Source organism: Lacerta agilis, chromosome 4, assembly GCF_009819535.1.
Source record: "Lacerta agilis isolate rLacAgi1 chromosome 4, rLacAgi1.pri, whole genome shotgun sequence".
NCBI classification, from domain to species: Eukaryota; Metazoa; Chordata; class Lepidosauria; order Squamata; family Lacertidae; genus Lacerta; species Lacerta agilis.
In genome coordinates, this window is record NC_046315.1 from 11,572,948 (window position 1) to 11,594,642 (window position 21,695).

The window sequence follows — 21,695 nt, forward strand, 5'->3', positions numbered from 1 at the left end:
CCTTAGGCAGAAGGGTAGGCTGCCTGGCCCAAGACATTTTGCTGAATTAGTTGAAGGAAAAGATGCCATTGCCCTTTCATTCCACACCAAGAAGGCACAGCCAGACTGAGATAGCATCCCCCCCACCCTCTGCTGCAAGCACATACTGCCTGAAGTGGCCAACTCACTCTACCATAAGTGTGGGGGACCTTTGGCCCTTAAAGGGCTGCAGAGGGAAAACTACCATTAGCTCCAGGAAACATGGTCAGGAGTGATGGCAGCTGTCGTCCAGCAACACCCGGAAGTCCAAAGGTTCCCGGCACCTGCTCTACCTATCACTAAAGTTCCTCTGGAGCTTTGTGCAATATGCAATAACTCCCTCGTTCTTTCTTTTGTCCTGAAAAGAATACTTAGCCTTCCCTCTGTTAAAGAGAACGCGCACAAGGATAGCCGCGTAGCGTGTTATTGAATCCAATATTAGTCTGTTTAATGGTGTGTTCCTTCTCGGCTCTTTTTCCAGCTTGTTGCTCGAGTTACCCTTGGGCAATTTGTCAGTTGTTGTGAATTTAAAGGAGCATACTCTCTCTCTCTCTCTCTCTCTCTCTCTCTCTCTCTCTCTTTCTCTTTCTCTTTCTCTCTCTCTCTCTGCCTCCAACAGGATCCATCAGATAAGGCACCCGGTCAGACTAAATCAGGGGTCGCCAAACTAAGGCCGGATGTGGCCCAATCGTCTTCTAAATGCGGCCCACGGACGGTCCGGGAATCAGCGTGTTTTTACATGAGTAGAATGTGTTCTTTTATTTAAAATGCATCTCTGGGTTATTTGTGGGGCATAGGAATTCGTTCATATTTTTTTTCCAAAATATAGTCCGGCCCCCCACAAGGTCTGAGGGACAGTGGACCGGCCCCCTGCTGAAAAAGTTTGCTGCCCCTGGACTAAATCAAGGGCAGGGAATATTTTTCAGCCCAAGGTCATCATTCCCTTCTGGTCAATCTTCTGGGGTGGGAACACATGGAAGTGATGGGTGGGGTCAGAGGGGAAAGTGGGCAGTGCAATTAATGTGGATCTTACCTTTGTACAGGATAATAATAATAATAATAATAATAATAATAATAATAATGCTAGTTTCTACACACCCACACCCACACCCACACACCCACACCCACACCCTACACACCAACCTCTCTTCCAGTCAGGCAGGCAAGCAGCATTGTCAAAGTTCAAAGACAAAGTTCAGGCAGGCCAAAACACTCAAGAGAGATTGCAAAGCAGGGCTGGTGAGGTGGTGGATCAGGAGGATGCGTTGCATAGGCTCTGAAGAGCCCAGAGCACCAGCCGCATTTGGCCACATTTGGTCCCTGGGCCTGAGGTTACCCACCCCAGGTTTAGATGCATAACAGTGGAGGGTATGGTGAGGAAAACCATGACTAAGTAAGACCACAGTTTGCAATGCAGAGTTGGCAAAATTTAAATTAAGGCAAAAAGGAAGAGTTGACTTAAAATTTAAAGTCAACTGCAGCAGACTGGTTTTACTGAATCTCTATCTATCCATCCATCTATCTATCATCTATCCATCCATCTATCTTTTACTGAATCTCTCTCTCTCTCTCTCTCTCTCTCTCTCTCTCTCTCTCTCTCTCTCTCATTGTATTTGTTAATACCTCTCTGGTCATTCAAAGCATCTTCTTTAGGACCATTGGCCTGCTATATAATTCTATATGCAGAGGATGGATGTGTGACAGAGATCAAGCATCCTCCAAGAGCTGCTGAAGCAGGAAAATGTTGAAGGGCATGGAAGATAAGTGGGTTGATGATAAGCAGGTGGTGACATTACTGTATCCTGCATACTGGTGTTAATACAGAAATAAAAAGATAAAAGGTAAAGGACCCCTGGGCAGTTAAGTCCATTGAAAGGCGACTATGGGGTTGCGGCTCTCATCTTGCTTTCAGGCTGAGGGAGCCAGTGTTTGTCCACAGACAGCTTTTCTGGGCCATGTGGCCAGCATGACTTAACCACTTCTGGTGCAACGTGACAACGTGACACCGTGACGGAAACCAGAGCACATGGAAATGCCGTTTACCTTCCCGCCGCAGCGGTACCTATTTATCTACTCATGCTGGCATGTTTTCGAATTGCTAGGTTGGTAGGAGCTGGGACAGGGCAACGGGAGCTGACCCCGTTGTGGGGATTCTAACCGCCGACCTTCTGATTCGCAAACCCAAGTGGCTCGATGGTTTAGCGCCACAGCGCCACCCGCGTTCCCAGAAGGTCTCAAGTTCAAACTGTGGAATCTCCAGTTAACAAGATCTCAAGGAGCATGGGATGAGAAAGCCTTCAGCTTGAGATCCCAGAGAAGCACTGCCCCCCAGCTCCCCGCAGTAGACAATCCTGTGCCAGATATAAGGCAGTTTGATTCCATGTGTATCATGCCTCCATGCCTGGCCATGTTGCCATCCATCCTTCGGAGGGCAAACATCAACAGCAAGGTGCCTGCAGTACTTCTAGCAACTCCCATGTAATTTAGGCCCCATCTGCACTATATACACTTGAAGCAGAATCATATTGATTTAACTGTCATAGCTGCCTTCAAAGGATTCTGGGAAGTGTAGTTTGTTAAGGGTGATGATTGTTACGAGACCCCCCCCCCCGCCAATGATTCTGAGTGGTTTAACAAACAGTGCCAGTTCCCAGGGGGCTCTGAGAACTGCAGCTGTTTGAGGGGAATAGAAGATCTACAAAGCAACTACAATTCCCATGATTCTTTGGGGGATTCTTTGTCCAGCGTGGTGAGATTAGACGATCGTTTCTTTGTTCCTCTTTCTGAAAATCCAATTTATATGAACACCCAGTGGTTCAATTGATGAGAGGAGCAAAGCATGTTTATAAATCATGCACAATTTTTTTTTTTGGGGGGGGAAGGTTTTGAGGACGTGGGGGTGCCAATGAAAAAACTATTGTGTGAATGAGTTGAAGGTATTAGCAGGCCTCTGAACCTTTGTTCCTTTATGGAACGACCCTATTAAAAATAATTAGATTAGAAGGAAAGGGGAACACACCGCAAACTGATTTTCCAATTGCCGCTTTTAAACCATGATAATGACATCTGCCATGTTAAGGCATTCAGTCGGAGAGATGCAAACTCAATACACAGAGAAACCAAAAGGGACGCCCCTCTCAAGGGAGAGGATGAAAATTAATGTCACTCATGACACCCGCATCTGCAAAAAGGATTCATTATGCTTGTCCTGCAAATAATGCAGCTATGTATTTTTAAACAGATGTAATTGAAAAATGCCACTCAGGAGTGAACCACGCACACACGGAATGATATTACAGTGACTCTGGAGGTAAGCATGGATTTGGGGGGGGGTGCGCGATGGGGAGTGGATGATGGGTAGGAAAGGAGAGGGATATTCTGCAACGACAATGCATAAAAATGTAATAACACGGGAGAAAATTGGATTTCTTTTGGTGATAGAAGCAGAATGACCCCCACAGATGACAAACGCATTATGTGCGGCTTGTACTGCGGGGAGCTACGATCTAGTAATGAAAAGTAGTTCAACTGTGAAATTAACCATTTGGCTGCCGTTGTGCATGATGCCCAAGCAAGCACCATTCTGTGGAAATAAAGGGAAGTAGGACAAGGAGAGAGCACCTGTCTGAAACCATGGAGAGTCACGATCAGTCAGTGTAGACAATTGAACTAGGTTAAGAAACAATCTGACACAGTGTAAGGAAGCTTCCTATCTTCCTATGTACCCAGGAAGGGCTGTAGCTCACTGGCAGAGTGTCTGCATGAGGAAGGTGCCAGGTTCATTGTAATCTCCAGACACTACTTGTTTTTTCCTGCTTTGGAGGGTAGGACTCAAACCAACGACTTCAAGTTACAAGAAAGAAGATTCCGATTAAACACCAGGGAGAACTTTCTGACAGTAAAAGCTGTTCGACAGTGGAGCGTTCTCCCTCGGGAAGTTGTGGACTCTCCTTCCTCAGAGATTTTTAAGCAGAGGTTGGATGGCTGTCTGTCATGGAAGCTTTAGCTGAGATTCCTGCATTGCAGGGGGTTGGACTAGATAACCCTTGGGGTGCCTTCCTGCTTTACAAGTCTATGATTCTGTGATTGGGAATGATCCTGCCTGGAATCCTGGAAAGCCACTGCCAGTGAGTGTCAGGGACGGAGGGAGCCAATCTGCCGCCCGGGGCGGCAAACTTGAAAGGCACCCCTCCCCGCGCGCGCGTCGTGATGTCACGACGCTTGCGCAGCCTCCTGGACATGCGCAGTCCACCCAAGATGGCGGGCGCGATTGCCGGCACCGCTTCTGACTGGCACCATGCTGCGCTGCGCTGCGTTGCGCTGCGTTTTAAGGCTGCAGTGGGCGAACAGCAGCGCTGCTGTTCGCCCGCTGCAGCCTCAAAACGCGGTGTGGTGTGATCGCCGGTCGACAGGAGTGCCGGCCGATCGCGCCCGTCATCTTGGGTGGACTGCGCATGTCCACCCAAGATGGCGGGCGTGATCGGCTGGCACCCCTTCCATGCGGTGTGGCAACCTTTAAGGCTGCAGTGCATGAACAGCAGCACAGACGCTGTGCTGCTGTTTGCGCGTTGCAGCCTTTTAAAAGTTGCCGTGCCGACGGTGTCGATCGCGGGGGTGGGGCCTGCCCCCAGAGTGTCACCCTCCCCAGGGCAGTACCCGGGGCGGCCCGCCCCCCGCCTCCTAGCTCCGCCCCTGGTGAGTGTAGATCAGGCATCCCCACACTTCGGCCCTCCAGATGTTTTGGACTACAATTCCCATCATCCCTGACCACTGGTCCTGTTAGCTAGGGATCATGAGAGTTGTAGGCCAAAACATCTGGAGGGCTGCAGTTTGGGGATGCCTGGTGTAGATGGATCCAATGATTTGACTCAAAATACAGCAGCTTCCTAAGTTCCTAAGGCAGTTTCCTAAGAGATCTACAAGTAACTAGTTTTAAACAAAGGGACACAGAGGGACATGTTATTGTCATGATGGCTAACGTTGAAAAAAAAGAAAACCAAAACCAAAAACCCGGAAGTCATTTCATGGAATACTAATTCTTTTCTGTAATACATGAAGATGTCTCTCAGTAACTGACATTAATGAATCCTCTTGTTCGACATGGCAAATAGCTGCAGAATATGCCTAATGTGCCCTGTCACTTTTGACAGTTCGCTTTTTTGTCCCAGCCTCTCCTGCTGCATGCAGTGTGGCCTGTGTTGGTTTCAGGAAGAGGAGGTCAAGCCTGATCTGCCCCTCCACTTGCTAAGGCCACACGAAAAATTGCTGGGAGCCTGTTCAACTTTGAAGCCTCCGACTGTCAGGGAAAGGGAACGAGACAATTTTACTCCATGTTTACATTCTTCCCTCTCCCCCCCGCCAGCCTTTCTGTCCAAAAAGTCCCTATTATGACAGCTCCTGACCCTTTTCTCAAACATTCCTCACCCTCAGCTTCGGGCTCAAAATCTGAATTACACTGTCAACATGTGGCAAAGCATTTGCTTTAGCCCAAATCAATATGTGAAATTCAGCCTGCTTAGCTACCTCTTCGTCTTCTTGAGTGTTGCCTTGCCATCACTGGCTCTCAGGTGCAAAGTCTCCTGGTCTCGAAATTCTATTTATGAATATACTCACCGCCTGTCAAGAGCAGGCAGCCTCTCCTGGAGCAGAAATGAAGCATTTGGCTGCCTGAGGCAGACAGAAAATCCTCATACACTTCCCCCCCAAAAGTCAAGGCACACTGTATCTGAGGTTGGTCAACGTATTTTAGCACGACAGACAGCAAAATTCCCTCTCCCTGGCAGTAGAAATATAATAATGCCTGACAATAGGGCTGGCCCCGTAAAGATTTCCCTACTATGATACCACTTTAAAGCAGCCATAGGCAAACTCCAGCCCTCCAGATGTTTGGAATTACAATTCCCATCATCCCTAGCTAACAGGACCAGTGGTCAGGGATGATGGGAATTGTAGTCCCAAACATCTGAAAGGTCGGAGTTTGCCTATGCTTGACTTTCAACAGTCTGGGCTTCCGCCAAAGAGCTCTGGGAACTGTAGTTTGTTACAGGTGCTGGGAGTTGTTAGGAGACCCTGATTCCCCTCAGAGACCTACAATTCCCAGGGAAATCTGGGAACTGTACATGCCTGAGTGAAATAGGGGTCTCCTAAAAACTCTCAGCATCTGTAACTAACTACATTTCCCAGGGCCCTTTGGGGAAAGCTATGACTGCTAAAGAGTTTTAAGTGCTTGTAGCTCTGAATCGTCTTACTGGCCATAACACAGCTTCCCCATGCAAAAACTATGTCCCAAAGACTGATAAATGCTTTAGATTCTTCGAGACGACAAAACACTTACCTAATTTATGGAGCTCACAAACTCCTTAAATTTATACAGTATCTGCTTTCAACAATGAACATAAACAAAACCCAATTTCAGCGCAGCCTCAATTTAAGTGATGCTCGCATTCCACGCTTCTAAGATTAGCTTCTTGATAGTGAAAATTAATTTAATTTAGTAAGAGGCATATTAGATTATATGATCTCGGCTCAGGTTGACATTTGCAGTGGAAGGTTATAAGTAAATTAGGAAAACAAAGACATTCTGCTATAATCTTTAATTCGTTTTGCTGACCTTTCCCTGCTTCGTTCCAAAAACTCGAGAATGATTAGCATCATCCTTGAGTTGGTAAAGCAGTTCCATGATTTGATTGTTACTTCCTGGCGACGGATGGTACTTTCTTTCAGAATCATACAAATAGGGTTTGAGGTGTCTTTAGAAGCCATCTTGGCTAACCCCCTGACTGAGAGAGCTACTGACAAGGGGGGGGGGAACCATGCTAAAAATACACAGTAAGCTAACATAAGTAAACACACCCATTTCAGGAGATTAAACCATTATCCTTAACATATCCTACATCCAGGCAAGGAAGAGGTGCCTTCGCAGTTCCAGGACACATCCCAGAGAGGCTAAATCAAGAGTTGGCACAGAGCAGTCCAGGGAGGGGTGTGGCCTTGGGTACGTGGCCTGGGAAGAGTCCTGAGGGTTGGTGGGCTGCATTTTGGCTCCGGTTCTAAGGCTCACCATCCTTTCTGCAGAACTTCTGGTTGCCCAAAGAAAGGGAGATGTCCTAGCATTATAAGTGCTGGCACCCATAAATATTTTAGTGAGAGCTTTGGACTGAAACATGGTTGATATTCTTTCCCCACAAGCAAAGTGTGCAAGGAAAGGAAAGGCCACACAGAACAAAGATGCTTTCTTGTAACCTAGCAATGCAGGTCTCCATCTGTCATCTCCAATAGGTAATAATTCGCATAAGGGCTCCGTGGGGATTTGGGGATAAATGTAAACTGGCGCCATGGCACGTACCTGCCTCCACTACAAAAGTGAGTCATGGGTTCATCAGGAGTAGTAAAAGCAATCTCTCCACTTCTATTTATACCTTCTCCCTCGCACTTACTTTGCGAGAACAGCTGCAGCAAAACGTCGCCACCGGAGCTAGAAGTTTTCGGACTCTCGTCAGCCCTACTATTCATTTATTTAATAGAATTTATGTGCCACTCGATTGTAAGAAACCTCAGAGCAGTTTACAAAAGATAAAACAGGAAAATGAAATAATAAAATAAATTTCGCAACCCTACTTCAAAACCTACAAAAGATACTGGCACAGATTAAAACTACCTCGCTTTCTAAGCATCTGGGCAGGCTTGTCTAAGTAGGAATGTTTCCAGCAGGTGCATGAAATAGTATACATTGAAGAAGCCCCAGAGAACATGTCAATTGGTCCGGGGTGATGGGAGTTGTAGTCCAGCAACATCTGGGCAGCTGCAGGTTCCTGCATCCCTGCTTTACTTGATAGTTTATCAATTACTCTGCAGTCAATGTACAGTAGCAATAAGTGTGACCTGCAATCCTAAGAACATTTGAGATATACAGGATTTTGCCTTAGGAGAGGAGGTTGGTGGGACTCCTGAATTCCCTTCCAGACCTATTATTCTGATATTGGTTATTTTTTTAATTTATTCCATTTGTACCCCACCTTTTCCTCCAAAGAACTCAAGGTAGTGCACATGGTCCCCCCCCATTTAAAATTTGCAACAACCCTGTGAGGTAGGGTAGGCTGAGAGGCAGTGGCTGGGCCCAAGATCACCCAGGGAGCTTCATCTCTTAATGCAGGTATCCCCAAACTCAGCCCTCCAGCTGTTTTGGGACTACAATTCCCATCATCCCTGACCACTGGTCCTGTTAGCTATGGATGATGGGAATCGTAGTCCTAAACAGCTGGAGGGCCGAGTTTGGGGATGCCTGCTTTAATGTATTATATGACCCCCCCTTTTTTTCTTCCTTTATGGTATTGTGTGTGGGAGGCGGTTACTGTAAGTTGCTTGGAGACCTTCAGGTGACAAAGGACTAATAAGTTTAATAAATGAAATGAAGGGCTGATTTGAACCCTGGTCTCCCGAGTCTGAGTCCAACACTCTAACCACTACACCACCCTGGCTCTGAAATGTATCCTAAATTGCCTGGAGATTATGATGCAACATACCTTTAAATACTAATACTACTATTACTAGTATTGTTGGCTCTGGAGTCATGTTACAGGGGGGTACTGAGAAATATGAATATGCAATTGATCCGACAAATGGCTGTTAGTAATATCCTTTCGCCCACACCTTTGATGTTGATTTTGGAAGGGCGAATTGCGTGCGCAGATTTCAACACGGCCCGCACTGATGAATTCACCAATGAATTCGTTGAAGGTACTTGGTGGCTGTGCGAATGAATGAGTTGAGCGGGAGAGAGTAAAACACACGCTCACCCCTCATGTCGACCTCCCTTGCTTCTCCGTTATGAGTAAGCGGAGCTCAGAAACACAGAAAGGGTAGCATGAATGAGAAAATCAACCAAACGGAGAAAAACAATCAGGATGCCAGAAAGTGACTAATTACGGTGATTAGGAGGACTTGATTATGGTGTCTATGTGCAAAAGCGCAGAGCCCACAACCTGCTGGCCTTACGCCCGCTGTTTACTACCTTAAGAAGTGCTAGTATCTTGTTTTGTTGTCAATCTCCCTGGAGAGCCCATTCAGGCAACTACCTCTTGCGGTGACATCCATAGGGTGTCATGCTCAGAGCAGACCCACTGAAATCAGTGACCAAGATGGACATATCCTTCATGAATTTGTCAAAATCCCACATTCAAGCCTTTCAGATGTTGTTGGGCTCTAACTACCAGCAGCCCCGGTCAATGCAGTCAGTTGGTCAGGAAACATGCTGATGTGATTTGCATTCTGACAACATCTGAAAGACCACTGGTTCCCTGGCCAGTGCTCAGAGATGATGGGAGCTCTAATCCAATGATCTCTGGAGGGCCACAGGTTCCTTGCACCTGTTGCAGCAGCAAACTACCATAGCTCAATGGCAAAGCACCCGCTTCACGCACAGAAGGTCCCAGGTTCGATCCCTGGCATCTCCTAGTAAGACTGGGGGAGAAGTCTTACTAGGAGCCTGAAAGCCTGGAGAGCTGCTGCCAGTGTGGACAATATGGAGCTAGATGGACAAATGCTCTGACTTGTTAAAAGGCAGCATCCTATGTTCTGCACTGTGTTAAGAAGCACTTTCTTTTCTCTCTCTGGAATATACTTGCAATCCGTTTCCTTGGATCCCACATTCTAGCAGGCTGAGAGCAGGCGAAAATATACTCTCCATCCACCATGCATAATTTTATACCATGTACCATTTTAGTTGTCCTTTCAAAATAAGGTTTCAAGCCCCCAGAGATAACAGGGTTCTGGTCCCTGATAGATTTGCCTGCCTGCCCCCGCCCCCAAGGAAATGTAGCACTCAACAGAAACAAGGATTCCTCCACCCCAACATCGTTTTAAAGCCTCTGAAAGTAAGTCTATCGAATCCAACATTGTGGTCACCATGGCAACATCTCCATTGTATTACTTCCAGAAACCCCATTTTTTAACTTTCAAAAATCAATATTTCAAAATTCTTTCTTGTTTTCACTGTGCTATTTTTATTTTTATTTTATTTTTTGGTGTCTGTCCTTGTTATTCTAAGAAAGGTGTTCTTAACACACACACACACACGCACACACACACACGCACACCAATGGAGAAGAAGAAGAAGAAGAAGAAGAAGAGGAGGAGGAGGAGGAGTTTGGATGTGATATCCCGCTTTTCACTACCCGAAGGAGTCTCAAAGCGGCTAACATTCTCCTTTCCCTTCCTCCCCCACAACAAACCCTCTGTGAGGTGAGTGGGGCTGAGAGACTTCAAAGAAGTGTGACTAGCCCAAGGTCACCCAGCAGCTGCATGTGGAGGAGCGGAGACGTGAATCCGGTTCCCCAGATTACGAGTCTACCGCTCTTAACCACTACACCACAATGGCTCTCATGAATTAAATGGCCGACATATTTAGGGCAAGGAAGCACCAGAGTTCTACATAATGGGAGGCTGGGTGAGGTCTCCATGTGGAGCAAACTCTATCTGAGATCTTTATCACAAACCTCCCTCCTGTTTACCAGTCCAAAGTAGAGGGACCGTGGTGGACTCTAGGAACTGCCTTGGGGAATTCAGGAAGTGTTAACACTGGCGAGCGATTAAGCCTACAATCCTTTTAGTACATTGACCTAGAAATAAGGTCCATTGAACACAGGGAGACTCACTTCTGAGTAAACATGTATCGGATTGTGCTGCAAATTCTAATCAACACATTAATTTGGGAGGTGCATATAAGATCTGTCCACGCTGGAATCCACAACGGTCATATTCTTCAAGCACCTCTTGCAAATCACATAGGATGGCTGGGCCTCCAAAGTGGCGCCACCTTAGGAATACGTGTGAAAGCACACAAAACCTTTTAGGCAGAGATGATAACAGTTTTCAGGATACCATCAACTGAAAGCCCTGCATTATACATGGCATTCCATTCCAATTTATTTTACAAGGCTCAAATCAACCTCATTTTGACACCCGACTTTGTCCAGAGTTTGCAGTGACATTCTGTTCCGAAGGGTTTCTTTTGTCTGGCTGAATAAGGGCTGAGTATTTCTGAGAGACGATATGACCTTACTTGATGATCATGGTTCCCCCCCTATGGTGACCCCCCTCCGGTAACCACCTTTGCAACAAACTTCACCTCATCTAGAATGAGGGTAGCCTCAATTTTCTTTCACACAAAGACAAGAGAAATAGCACGGTGGAGAAAAATGTATCATTTTGTAGGTTGCTTTGGGATGCATCTTATGAAATAAGTGACTTGTTGTTATATTTATTTGTATCCTGTCTTTCCCACAAACTGGAACTCAAGGCAGCTTACATATCTTGTATGCCATGTTCACAAATGCATACATTTTTATGCCCAATTTAGTATATATGTTTTTGGTAAACGTAACTTGGGGTCTGCATTGCAAAATTCAGAGTTGTGAGAATTTTGAGGGATGGCTGTGTTTTCCATTCACACAATGTTTCAAGGCTGCATAGGCAGGGCCGGCGCATCCATTAAGGTGAACTAGGCAACTGCCAAAATGGAGGGGGCGCTGGCCAGGCTCGGGCGGGGCGGTGGGACGGGCTAGCAGCAGCTTCTCCACTGTAGCGGAGAGGTGCTGCTTGCCCCCTAGACCACCCCCAGCTTCCGCTAAAGCAGGCTTTGGCAGGGGGCGGGCGGCAGGGAGGGCAAGCAGCAGCTTCTCCGCTACAGCGGAGAAACTACTGCTTGCCTCTCCACCACCCCCACCTCCCGCTAAAGCAGGCTTTGGCGGGGGGTGTGTGTGCGGGGGGCGCCAGAAGGTGGTCTCGCCTGGGGCGCAAGAAGCCCTAGCACCGGTCCTGTGCGTAGGTTCACCTTTAAATTGCCAAGTGAACAGAATTTTTCTTCCCATCCTTAACTACAATCTTTATGCCTGACATCTAATATTTTAGGTTGTCATTTAAAAAGAAAATAAAAAAGTAAGGGGATCACCCAATCACACGAGCCCTTTCAGCCACTTAAAATGATACAGACAGGAGAGAGTTTGCTTCCTCAGCTGAGCAAGGCCACCTCATTGTCGTTCCATCAGCCAGAACGTCTGACTTCTATTTTTATTTCACAAAGCCCATTGATCTTACAAAAACACAGTATTAGTCACGCTGAGGATGTTTACTGTAACGGCAAATCAATTAAGAAAACTGGAAGATAGCTTGCTTGTTAAACTCACAAATGCATTTCTTTGCCGGTGGTCATAATCTAACCAAATTATATGGTTGTTTGCCATCTGCTGACAAATCATTTCAGCCTCCATGGTTGATGTTACCCCCTTGGTTAAATAACTTGATTTCAGCTGGAGCATTCAAGGATGCTGTTCAGACAGTGGAGTCGGAACAAGTTAAAATCCTACCTCCAATAAACTTTGGTAGCTCTGGTTTAAGACATTTTTTTTTAAAGTCTGGCTTTTTATTGCTCTGCCATTTTTAAAAATCACTTTCTTCTTGTTTAGGAAGCTGCCTTGGACTGAGTCAGATCATTCTAACTTCACAAATACACTGACACGCTGGTGGAGTGACTGGCCAGAAATGAGATCTTGGGGTCACAGCTGATAGCCCAGTGAAGGTATTGACCCAGCATGTGGCAGCTGCAAAAAGAGAGAGGATGAGCTCTGCATTGCAGATAATTTGGAAAGGGATTGAATCTCAAACTGCCAATATTGTAAGGCTGTAGATATACAAATCTACAGTGTGATTGTGCACACTTGGAATACTGTGTATAGCTCAGGGTTGCAGCACCTCAAAGAGGATACTGGGGAGTGGGAAAAGACACAGGAATGATCAAAAGGATGGGAACAACTTCCATGTGAGCAGAGGTTGCAATATTTGGGGCTTTTCGTTTAGCGAGGACCAGGACTTACACAAAAGAGATGTTTAAAACTATGCATGGTGAGAAGGGGGAATTGAACAGATAGCTTTCCTATTCTCACATCGCACTTGCAAAGCAATTAAGCTTTTTATTGCACTAGCCATAGGCCATGGCATCATTCAGAAGGAGAACAAACAAACAAATAATAATAATAATAATAATAATAAGCACAATGCCTTATGAGGAACGGCTAAGGGAGCTGGATATGTTTAGCCTGGAGAAGAGAAGGTTAAGGGGTGATATGATAGCCATGTTCAAATATATCAAAGGATGTCATATAGAGGAGGGTGAAAGGTTGTTTTCTGCTGCTCCAGAGAAGCGGACACGGGGCAATGGATTCAAACTACAAGAAAGAAAATTCCACCTAAACATGAGGAAGAACTTCCTGACAGTGAGAGCTGTTCGGCAGTGGAATTTGCTACTAAGGAGTGTGGTGGAGTCTCCTTCTTTGGAGGTCTTTAAGCAGAGGCTTGACAGCCATCTGTCAGGAATGCTTTGATGGTGTTTCCTGCTTGGCAGGGGGTTGGACTGGATGGCCCTTGTGGTCTCTTCCAACTCGGTGATTCTATAAAAATCATCAGGCACAGACATACAATAAAACCACAGTCACGGCTACTAAAATTATTTGTTGCATTAAATAGAATAGAATAGCAGAAGCTTCTTAAGTAAGATGTGCCAAATTAAATATCCGAATCCAATTGCAGTTGACCGCAATTTTGTCTAGTTCCTTCCTCCTGATCTTCTTAGCTGCCAGTGCATAGAGTGCTACTTTATAAGTAACAAAGTTGTTGGTGTCGCTCAGCGGCCATTTTGCCCTTTCCACCCTATTCAAATGTGTTCCATTCGTAAACAGGGGTTTTATAAATTGGTCTCTTGGGTCTATATATATAACGGGCACTACATCATACTAGAACCCAGGGCCGTCCAATGAAGCAGAATGCTGGAAAATCCAGGACAGGCAAAAAAAAGTACTTATTCATACAACACACCATTAAATTATGGAATCGGCTTCTACAAGATGTGGTGGCAGCCACCAATTTAGATGGCTTTTGACAAATCAATGGAAGATACGGCTCTGTACCCAGACTCCGAATCCATAGCAGGGCTCTTATGCTCCAACTTCCACTGTCAGAGGCAGCATGTGTCCGAGTACCAGTTTCTGGAGATCACAAGTAGGGAGAGTGCTGCTGCATCGTGCAAGTCCCATAGCTATTTGTTTGGTCACTGCAGAGAACGGGATGCTGGAATAGATAGGCCTTTGCTCTGATCCAGAAGGTCTTTCCCTATGTTGTTTTGATGTCCCCTTTTCCCTCCTTTCCACACTTTGCCGCTACCTTCCCACTCCTGCAGGGCAGAACAAATGCAATGACCCCGTAAACAGATTGCACACAGTAACTGGAGTGGAACGACAGCAGCAAGGTGAGGTTGTTAAACTAGGCACCCCGGTCGAAGGCACAGATACACAGGCACTCTTTAAAAATGTAAGAGAAAATGACTTCTGACTTATTCAGCCGAGTGACCCAAAACATTAAGTAAACGGGGAGGAGAAGGACAACACGCTCCTCCTGAAATAACCCCACTTTCAAACTCCACCGACTTCACATTTAAGTTACTTGATTCCTGTTTGCTTTCATGGTCATGCACAAATGTGTGTTGTCCCAGGAGTCAACGGAGCATGCAGAGTGGAGCTTCAACCAGCTGGAGACTCCTGCTTCAGCTGATGGTGTAGGAATTCATTTGGCTTTCTGCACCTGAGGTAATATTCCTCCCCGCCTCTCCATACCACACTTATGGGGATGGGTGAGCAGCGGAGCGCAGGGGATATGGCAAAGTGCATCCATTTTACGTTGAGAGATAGCACAGAGTGACATTTAATACCTTTTTTGCAATGAAAAGGCTTATGGGGGGCATGCATTATGGACTGTGGGAATGCTACTCATGATTTTCTGGTAATAATTCAGGTAGCATCTTATTTACACATTATGCAAAAGCAAGCCCTGCAGGGAGCTTTGTACACAGGTATAGCAGGTAAATTCATGACCCCTGAAGAAGAAGAAGAAGAAGAAGAAGAAGAAGAAGAAGAAGAAGAAGAGGAGGAGGAGTTTGGATTTGATATCCCGCTTTTCACTACCCGAAGGAGTCTCAAAGCGGCTAACATTCTCCTTTCCCTTCCTCCCCCCACAAGAAACACTCTGTGAGGTGAGTGGGGCTGAGAGACTTCAAAGAAGTGTGACTAGCCCAAGGTCACCCAGCAGCTGTATGTGGAGGAGTGGAGGCACGAACCCGGTTCCCCAGATTACGAGTCTACCACTCTTAACCACTACACCACACTGGCTCATAAATGCAATTGCTTACTACTGATAATAATAATGTGTGAATCTGTAGAATAATATATTTGCATTTTTAATCCTTAAGACTGTGATGTGTGAAGGTGACCCACAAACCACCCTCAAGATCTGTTATGTTAAAAACTGAGCAGTTAGGGCCAGGGGAGTTTGGGGGAGCCTGTGGCCCTGCAAATGTTGGACTCCGACTCCCCTCAACCATAGCAGCAAGCATAGTCAATGATCAGGGATGATGGGAGTTATAGTTGAAGAGCATTCCGAGGGCCACATGCTCTCCATCCCTTACTCAGGACACAGACCTTTGGGGATATCACTTACTAAGTTTCTGTTAATACGGATGGAGGTGATGAAATGATTCGTGGCTACTAGACATAGGAATTAAATGAGGGGTGGGGAGCTTGCGGCCCTCCAGATGTTGTAGGACTACGATTCCCATCATCCCTGACAATTGGACATGATGGCAGGGGCTGATGGGAGGTGGAGTGTTCACACCTGGAAGGCCACAGGTTCCCCACCACTGAACTCCCTGGTGTTAAAAATAGAGAGAGATTATTTCTAACGATGAGAGTTTGGGGATGGCCATCAGCCTATTCTGCTTGAGATATTTCTGGACGGCCACTGTTGGAAACAGACTACTTAACTTGATTTTTATGTTCTCAGGGATGCAAATTTCCCAAACTAACATGCATTTCAATGAGGTTTGCATAGGAATCCTAAGGTTTGAACTAGTTTGCATTTGGGAGTGGGTTTGATCCAGTAAGCTGCCAATGGAATTGTGGTGAAGAGGTCTTAGACTGAGTCCCCATGATGGGGTTTGCAACATCAGCCTCGGTGATTGGCAGGCAAAGCAAAGCTGCTAAATTGGCTAGGTAAATTCCAGGAAGGAACCTGACCACCTTCCTTTGCCTGGTTAAGAGAGCAGCATTTACTGCCCATAGCCTGCATCTTAAGCCGGGAGCGAACTCAAGCCATAGTTGAAGTCTCCAGTTCAAAAAAATGAAACCGACTCCTTATACTGTAGATGGAACATAACCTGTAACAACTATCAATAAATGTATCTGAAAGCTCATACCAAGAACAAACTTAGTTGGTCTCTAAGGTGCTACTGGAAGGAATTATTTATTTAATTTTGTTTTGACTATGGCAGACCAACACGGCTACCTACCTGTATCAATAAATGTGTTCCTCAAGGAATGCTTCACACACGACATTTCACATTGTCACATGATAAATCTTTGTACACCCCCATATACAAAGAGCATGCTGGGAAAATAAGAACTTCTGTTATTTTTACAGAGATGACAGGGTACATTAAAGCTGAGCTGAACTGAAATGGCCCTCACAGCATCACCAACTTGTTTCTAGATTGTGAAGTTGGTGTGTGTGTGTGTGTGTGTGTGTGGCATTTTGGTGACTGAGAGATTTTTGAACAGGCCACACTTACAGCCATATATACTTATGCTCCCTGCTGCTGCCTGGTGCCATTTTCTCAACCCTTTCTATCCAGAAATCTTTAAAGTGAGAGTGGGAAGGCCTTCCCTCACTCTGATTTGGCTTCATGAAGTCAAATCAGAGTGAGGGAAGGAGCAGGAAGTAATGCTTCCTGCTGTTGCTCTTGCCATCTCTTGTGTTAGAAGCACTGGGGGAAAAGCATCAGACAGCAGGAGAAAACGCAAGGAACAGTTAGGCAGCAGCTACTCCTGCAAATCAATAAGTTGTTGTCTCAAACTCCCCTTTCTGCTGGAACCCAAGATTTGAACCAAAAATGTTCCTGAAAGAACTTTCTTCTCAATTGTAGCAAACATGGGTGCTTTCCTTTATCAGTGTATGTAAGAGAAACGGAATGAGCCAAGCAGTCTTAGTGTTCGTGGAAGACCACATGGAGATTTAAGCACAGCAAAAGAGGTGAATTTTGTCATTTTGAAGAAGAAACCCTATTCTCAGGGTATTTCCACTTGGGAAATTAAAGTCTCATTCCACTCCAAAAAGCAAAGCAAATGATCAAGTAACATTCCCCCCCCCCTCTAATTCAGAGCATCCCTCGGCATCCAGATGGCTGGGAATGAATCCCCAGGCTTTCTCTGACAGATAATTCTAGCATCTGTCACTCAACAGTAGCTGGAGCTGTCAAACGAGACAGCACCTTCACAGCATCTTGGAGCATCTGATCATCAAAAGGACTGGATCTTGCCAGGGTCAGCGAAATGTAGTTCAGCTCTTTCTTTCTTTTTCTATTTTTAAAGGGTAGTAAGAGTAAGCAATGCTAGGCTGACGGCTCCCAAAAGGAACTGTTGCTGTTAGACTACAACCCTTATAATTCCCAACCACTGGCTATACTAGCTGGGGTTTGATGGGAGTTCACTGGCATTCATATATGAGAGCCAGTGTGGCGCAGTGGTTAGCATGTTGGACTAAGACCTGGGAAACAAGGGTTCAAACCCTCTATTTGTCCATGAAGCTCACTGGGCGAGCCTGGGTCAGTCACTGCTTAACCTACCTGCTGTGAGAATAAAAAGGGGAGGAGGAAAACAATTTAAGGCACCTTGAGCTCTTAGGAGGAAAAAGACGGGATAGAAATGCGATCAATCAATCAATCAATCAATCAATACCACTTAATCATTAGCATTTCTAACCATACAATAAGAATAATCATATGTGGAATACGTTTTTAAGGTGCCCCTGCACCTGTTTGCTTATGTTTACTTTAAGGTAAACCTTCCACGCTAGGAAGGAAGGGCAAAGGATCCAGCAGGGAGTTTGCTGCATGGATCCCTCCGTGTTTGGGCGAAGCGCGCCAATTTAGCCAATGTAACGGTCAGTTGATAGTTTCCCGCCCAGAAACTAGCTTAGAGACAAGGTTGTGATTGGTTCTTGTAAATGTTGTGACGATGTTTGATTTCTTAATAAATAGCCTCCGCTCTCTGTAGCGTGTGTGGAGAACGCGCGAGACAAGCCAGAGAGAAACCGAAAGTAAAACCAGCTGCACAGAGCAGTTGAGAGCTTCTTCACCATTGACTGCAGTCTCTTAGTTTTTATTTCTTTTATTTAAAAAGCTTTTATTTGGCCTTCTAAGTTTTGGCCGCTACCTAGCTTAGCCTATCTTTCTATCCGGAGACCTCCGGAATCTCCCGAACCTTCAGATACCTGCAGAAAACCTTCGGAAACCTTCAGTAATCTTCAGAACTCACGACAGCTACCTTCAGATCACAGCCAGCAGACCCTTTCACGACGCAGTGGGAGCAGGAACTCCGGGATTACTGGTCGTCCCATCTGCTGGCTATCCCCACAATCATAAAATTTTATTTTCGTAAAATTTATATACTGCTTGACTGGAAAGTCAAATACTGTATCAAAACTCAAAGCCGTTTACAAAAAGAACACATACTCAAAACCTTCACCATGAAGGGATTTGATTAAGATCAGCGCTTCTCAAACTTGGGTCTCCAGCTGTTTTTTTGGTACTACAGTTCCCATTATCCCTGACTTGCTAGCTAGGGATGATGGGAGTTGTAGTCCCCCAAAACAGCCGGAGACCCAAGATTGGGAAACAGTGATTTAGATGGGAAATGTTTCTCTAAAAGCCTCAAAATGCAAGAAAAGAGTGTCATTCAAGCCACCTCTCTTTTCACTCTTTTAAAATTCAGCTCACAGAAAATCATGCTTATCTTTGGCACTGTTCTGATGCCTCAGGCATTTCTACAAACTTGCCTCTGGGAAGCTCTAGGGCACCCCACACATTTACTGCCCAACGGATTTCCATACTGCACCCTTTTGAAAATTAACTGGGGGCAGGGACTGGATGGGTGGGGCAAAGGAAAAACACGGGGAACTGTTCTTTCTTTCTGACAGCCAATGATGACATTTGACAAACCATCCCCCATTAGCTAGCATGGGGAAATTAATTTCTCCGGGTAGCAGGTGGGCAGAATTTCATGTTTTCCATGTTGAAAATTAATGGGAATTTTGAGGCAGAAGAAGTGTCTGGGAAATAATGAGTCTAATAGGATTTAGGCTAGAGTAGAAAAAATGGATGCAATGAGAACCATGAACTCAGTTTCGCCAAACCCACAGCAATGCCCATCTCTTCCCTATCACGAGCCAAGAAAAGATTTGCATAACTAAATCTAGCTTTCCCCCTCTATGATGGGGGTGGGGGGGGTCTGCAATCAGAGAGCTGCATGCGGCCCTTGGGCTAATTTCATGTGGCCTTCAGTCCAAATTCAGGTGGGCAGCAGGGAGAGAAAAATGGAGAGAAGGGGTGGCAGGAAGAGAAAAAAGGGGGCATATTGTCTCTATGACCTATTAAGAGGAAGGACCGTAGCTCAGTGGCCGAGCATCTGCTTTGAATGAAGAAGGTCCCAGGTTCACCCCTTGGAATGTCCAAGTAGGGTTTGGAGAGGATCATGTCTGAAAGCCTGGAGCACCTTTGTCAGTCATTGTAGACAATAATGGGCTAGAGGGACCCTCTTACATTGGTCTCCAGCCCCACCCGGCGCTGGCTGTGGCCTCTTCCACCACCAGCATGCAGACTCCAAAAGAAAAAAGGGTCCCCATCTTAGCTCAGTGACGTGATCCTTCCCCATACTATCAATGCCCTGCGAAGGAGTCCCCTCGCCAAAAGTCAGGCTCAAGGCCTTTGAGTTCTGAGACCCGAGTGGGATGTCTGGCAATAAAAAACAGCCCCCTCCAAAGTGCATGGCCCAATACAGGCAATGGCCATGATCCAAGAGTGTCTGGGGGGGAACGGCAAGAATTTAGGTAGCTTTGTTGAATCAGAGGTGGCTGCTCACCTAGCTCTGATGCCAGGGCTTAAATGGGCACCACGGGCAGAGATTGGTTCTTGTGATCAGCTGACACAATGCTCGAGCAGGTCTAGCACTGTAGCCAAGAGGCAGAGAGTATAAGTTAGCTAGTGTCATGCTTCAGGGAATCAGCTTCCTCCCTCGTGGTAGTAAATAAGAAGATCAAATGAAAGGAACGTCTTACCAGTTAGATTCTTTAATAATCACAGTAAGAGACAAAAGAACACGTCTCCCTAGAAATGGTGGTGCTCCCAATTAAGGCTTATGCCCCCTCCATCCCTATTAATCTACGTCACTCCTACGTCTTGTAATCTGAGCTTATACCTTCTGCACTTTCTGTTCTGAGACTTTCTGAGTTCTTGAGTTTGGGGAGGGCAGTGGAGGAATGCTGTCAAGCGACTTTGAATCTGTTAACCCTATCTCTTCCAGGGTTTCTTCTCCTAGCTGTTCCCCATCCAGTATTTCCCAGCTTCTGCCTTCTGAACTATGCCCCTCTGCAAACCACTGTTCCAAATCTATACTGTCCTCCTGCTCCTGGGAAGATTCAGTGTCAGGGGGCGGGGATGGCTCCCACCATTCCTCCTCAGTGCAGCCCTCCTCATCACGGTCCGTGTCAGCTAGGCTTGCACTGGAAACGGTGTCGGTGTTACAGAAGAGAAAGTTCTGAAGCCCGACTGCTTGGCGTTCTAGTTATATAACCCCACACCATGTGTCATAGCTGGACAGTTTTCAGAGGCTTAAAACAAAAATGATGTGATTTACTGCAGGATCACTTAGAAGCGCCTCAATCTGTACATGTGTTCCCCATGTGGTCTATGACCGAGGGTTGTAGAATGGACAGAGATGGCTTCCAATATGGACAACACTACGTCATGGCTGCTTCTACCTCCTTGCTTTTGCCCCTGTTCTGTGCGCATTACTGGACGTCCTCAGCTGGTCAGAAGCCAGAGCACAAGGCAGACACCTCCAGATGGTGACAACTCTGTATCAGGTCCTCAGAGAACATCAGTCCCAAGAGACAAATGTAATTGCCATGTAAGTGGTACTCCCCACTGTGGGATTTCGCATCATGAGCTCATAAGGAGTAGGGAGAAGAAAAGGAGCAATTGATACCTCCTTGGTCAGAGTTGGTTAGTGAAAGAACAGGTGAAAAAAACTGGGTTTGCATTCTGTTGTGGTTTTTGGCACCCGTTAAGAACACACCTCTTCACTCAGGCTTTTGGGAAAGTGATTCAGCCAGGACAGCTGTAATTGAAAAGGTCAATCTGCTTTACTGATATGGTTTGGTTTTAAACATTATCCTTTGAATGCCGTTATATTGATTTTTATTGTTTTATTGTATATGCTGCAAGCTACCTTGGGATCTTGAGGAAGAATGGTTTAGAAATGGAGATGATTATAACGATAAGAAACATAGTATTAATTACCTTCAATAAGCTGCAACCAATAGAAATATGACACCACCTAGCGGTAGAACTCAAGGGTTACAATTCAGATCAGTCTACCAAATAAAAAGGGGGGAATGCTGTGCTCCAGTATCCAAAGAATGCAAATTGAATAGTGGATCCTGACCATCAACCTCCAAAAAATAATCACAACAAGTCACTAAAACACTTGAAACATCTTACAGTTAGCAGCTAAAATCATGAGCTG

At 45.8% G+C, this 21,695-nt stretch overlaps 1 protein-coding gene across 24 annotated transcripts in view; it reads right to left on the reverse strand.

The window, feature by feature from the left end:
* The window catches only part of DLG2 (discs large MAGUK scaffold protein 2), an 834,734-nt gene that overhangs the window by 109,479 nt on the left and 703,560 nt on the right, over positions 1–21,695 (reverse strand). The gene's annotated exons all lie outside the window — the stretch shown is intronic.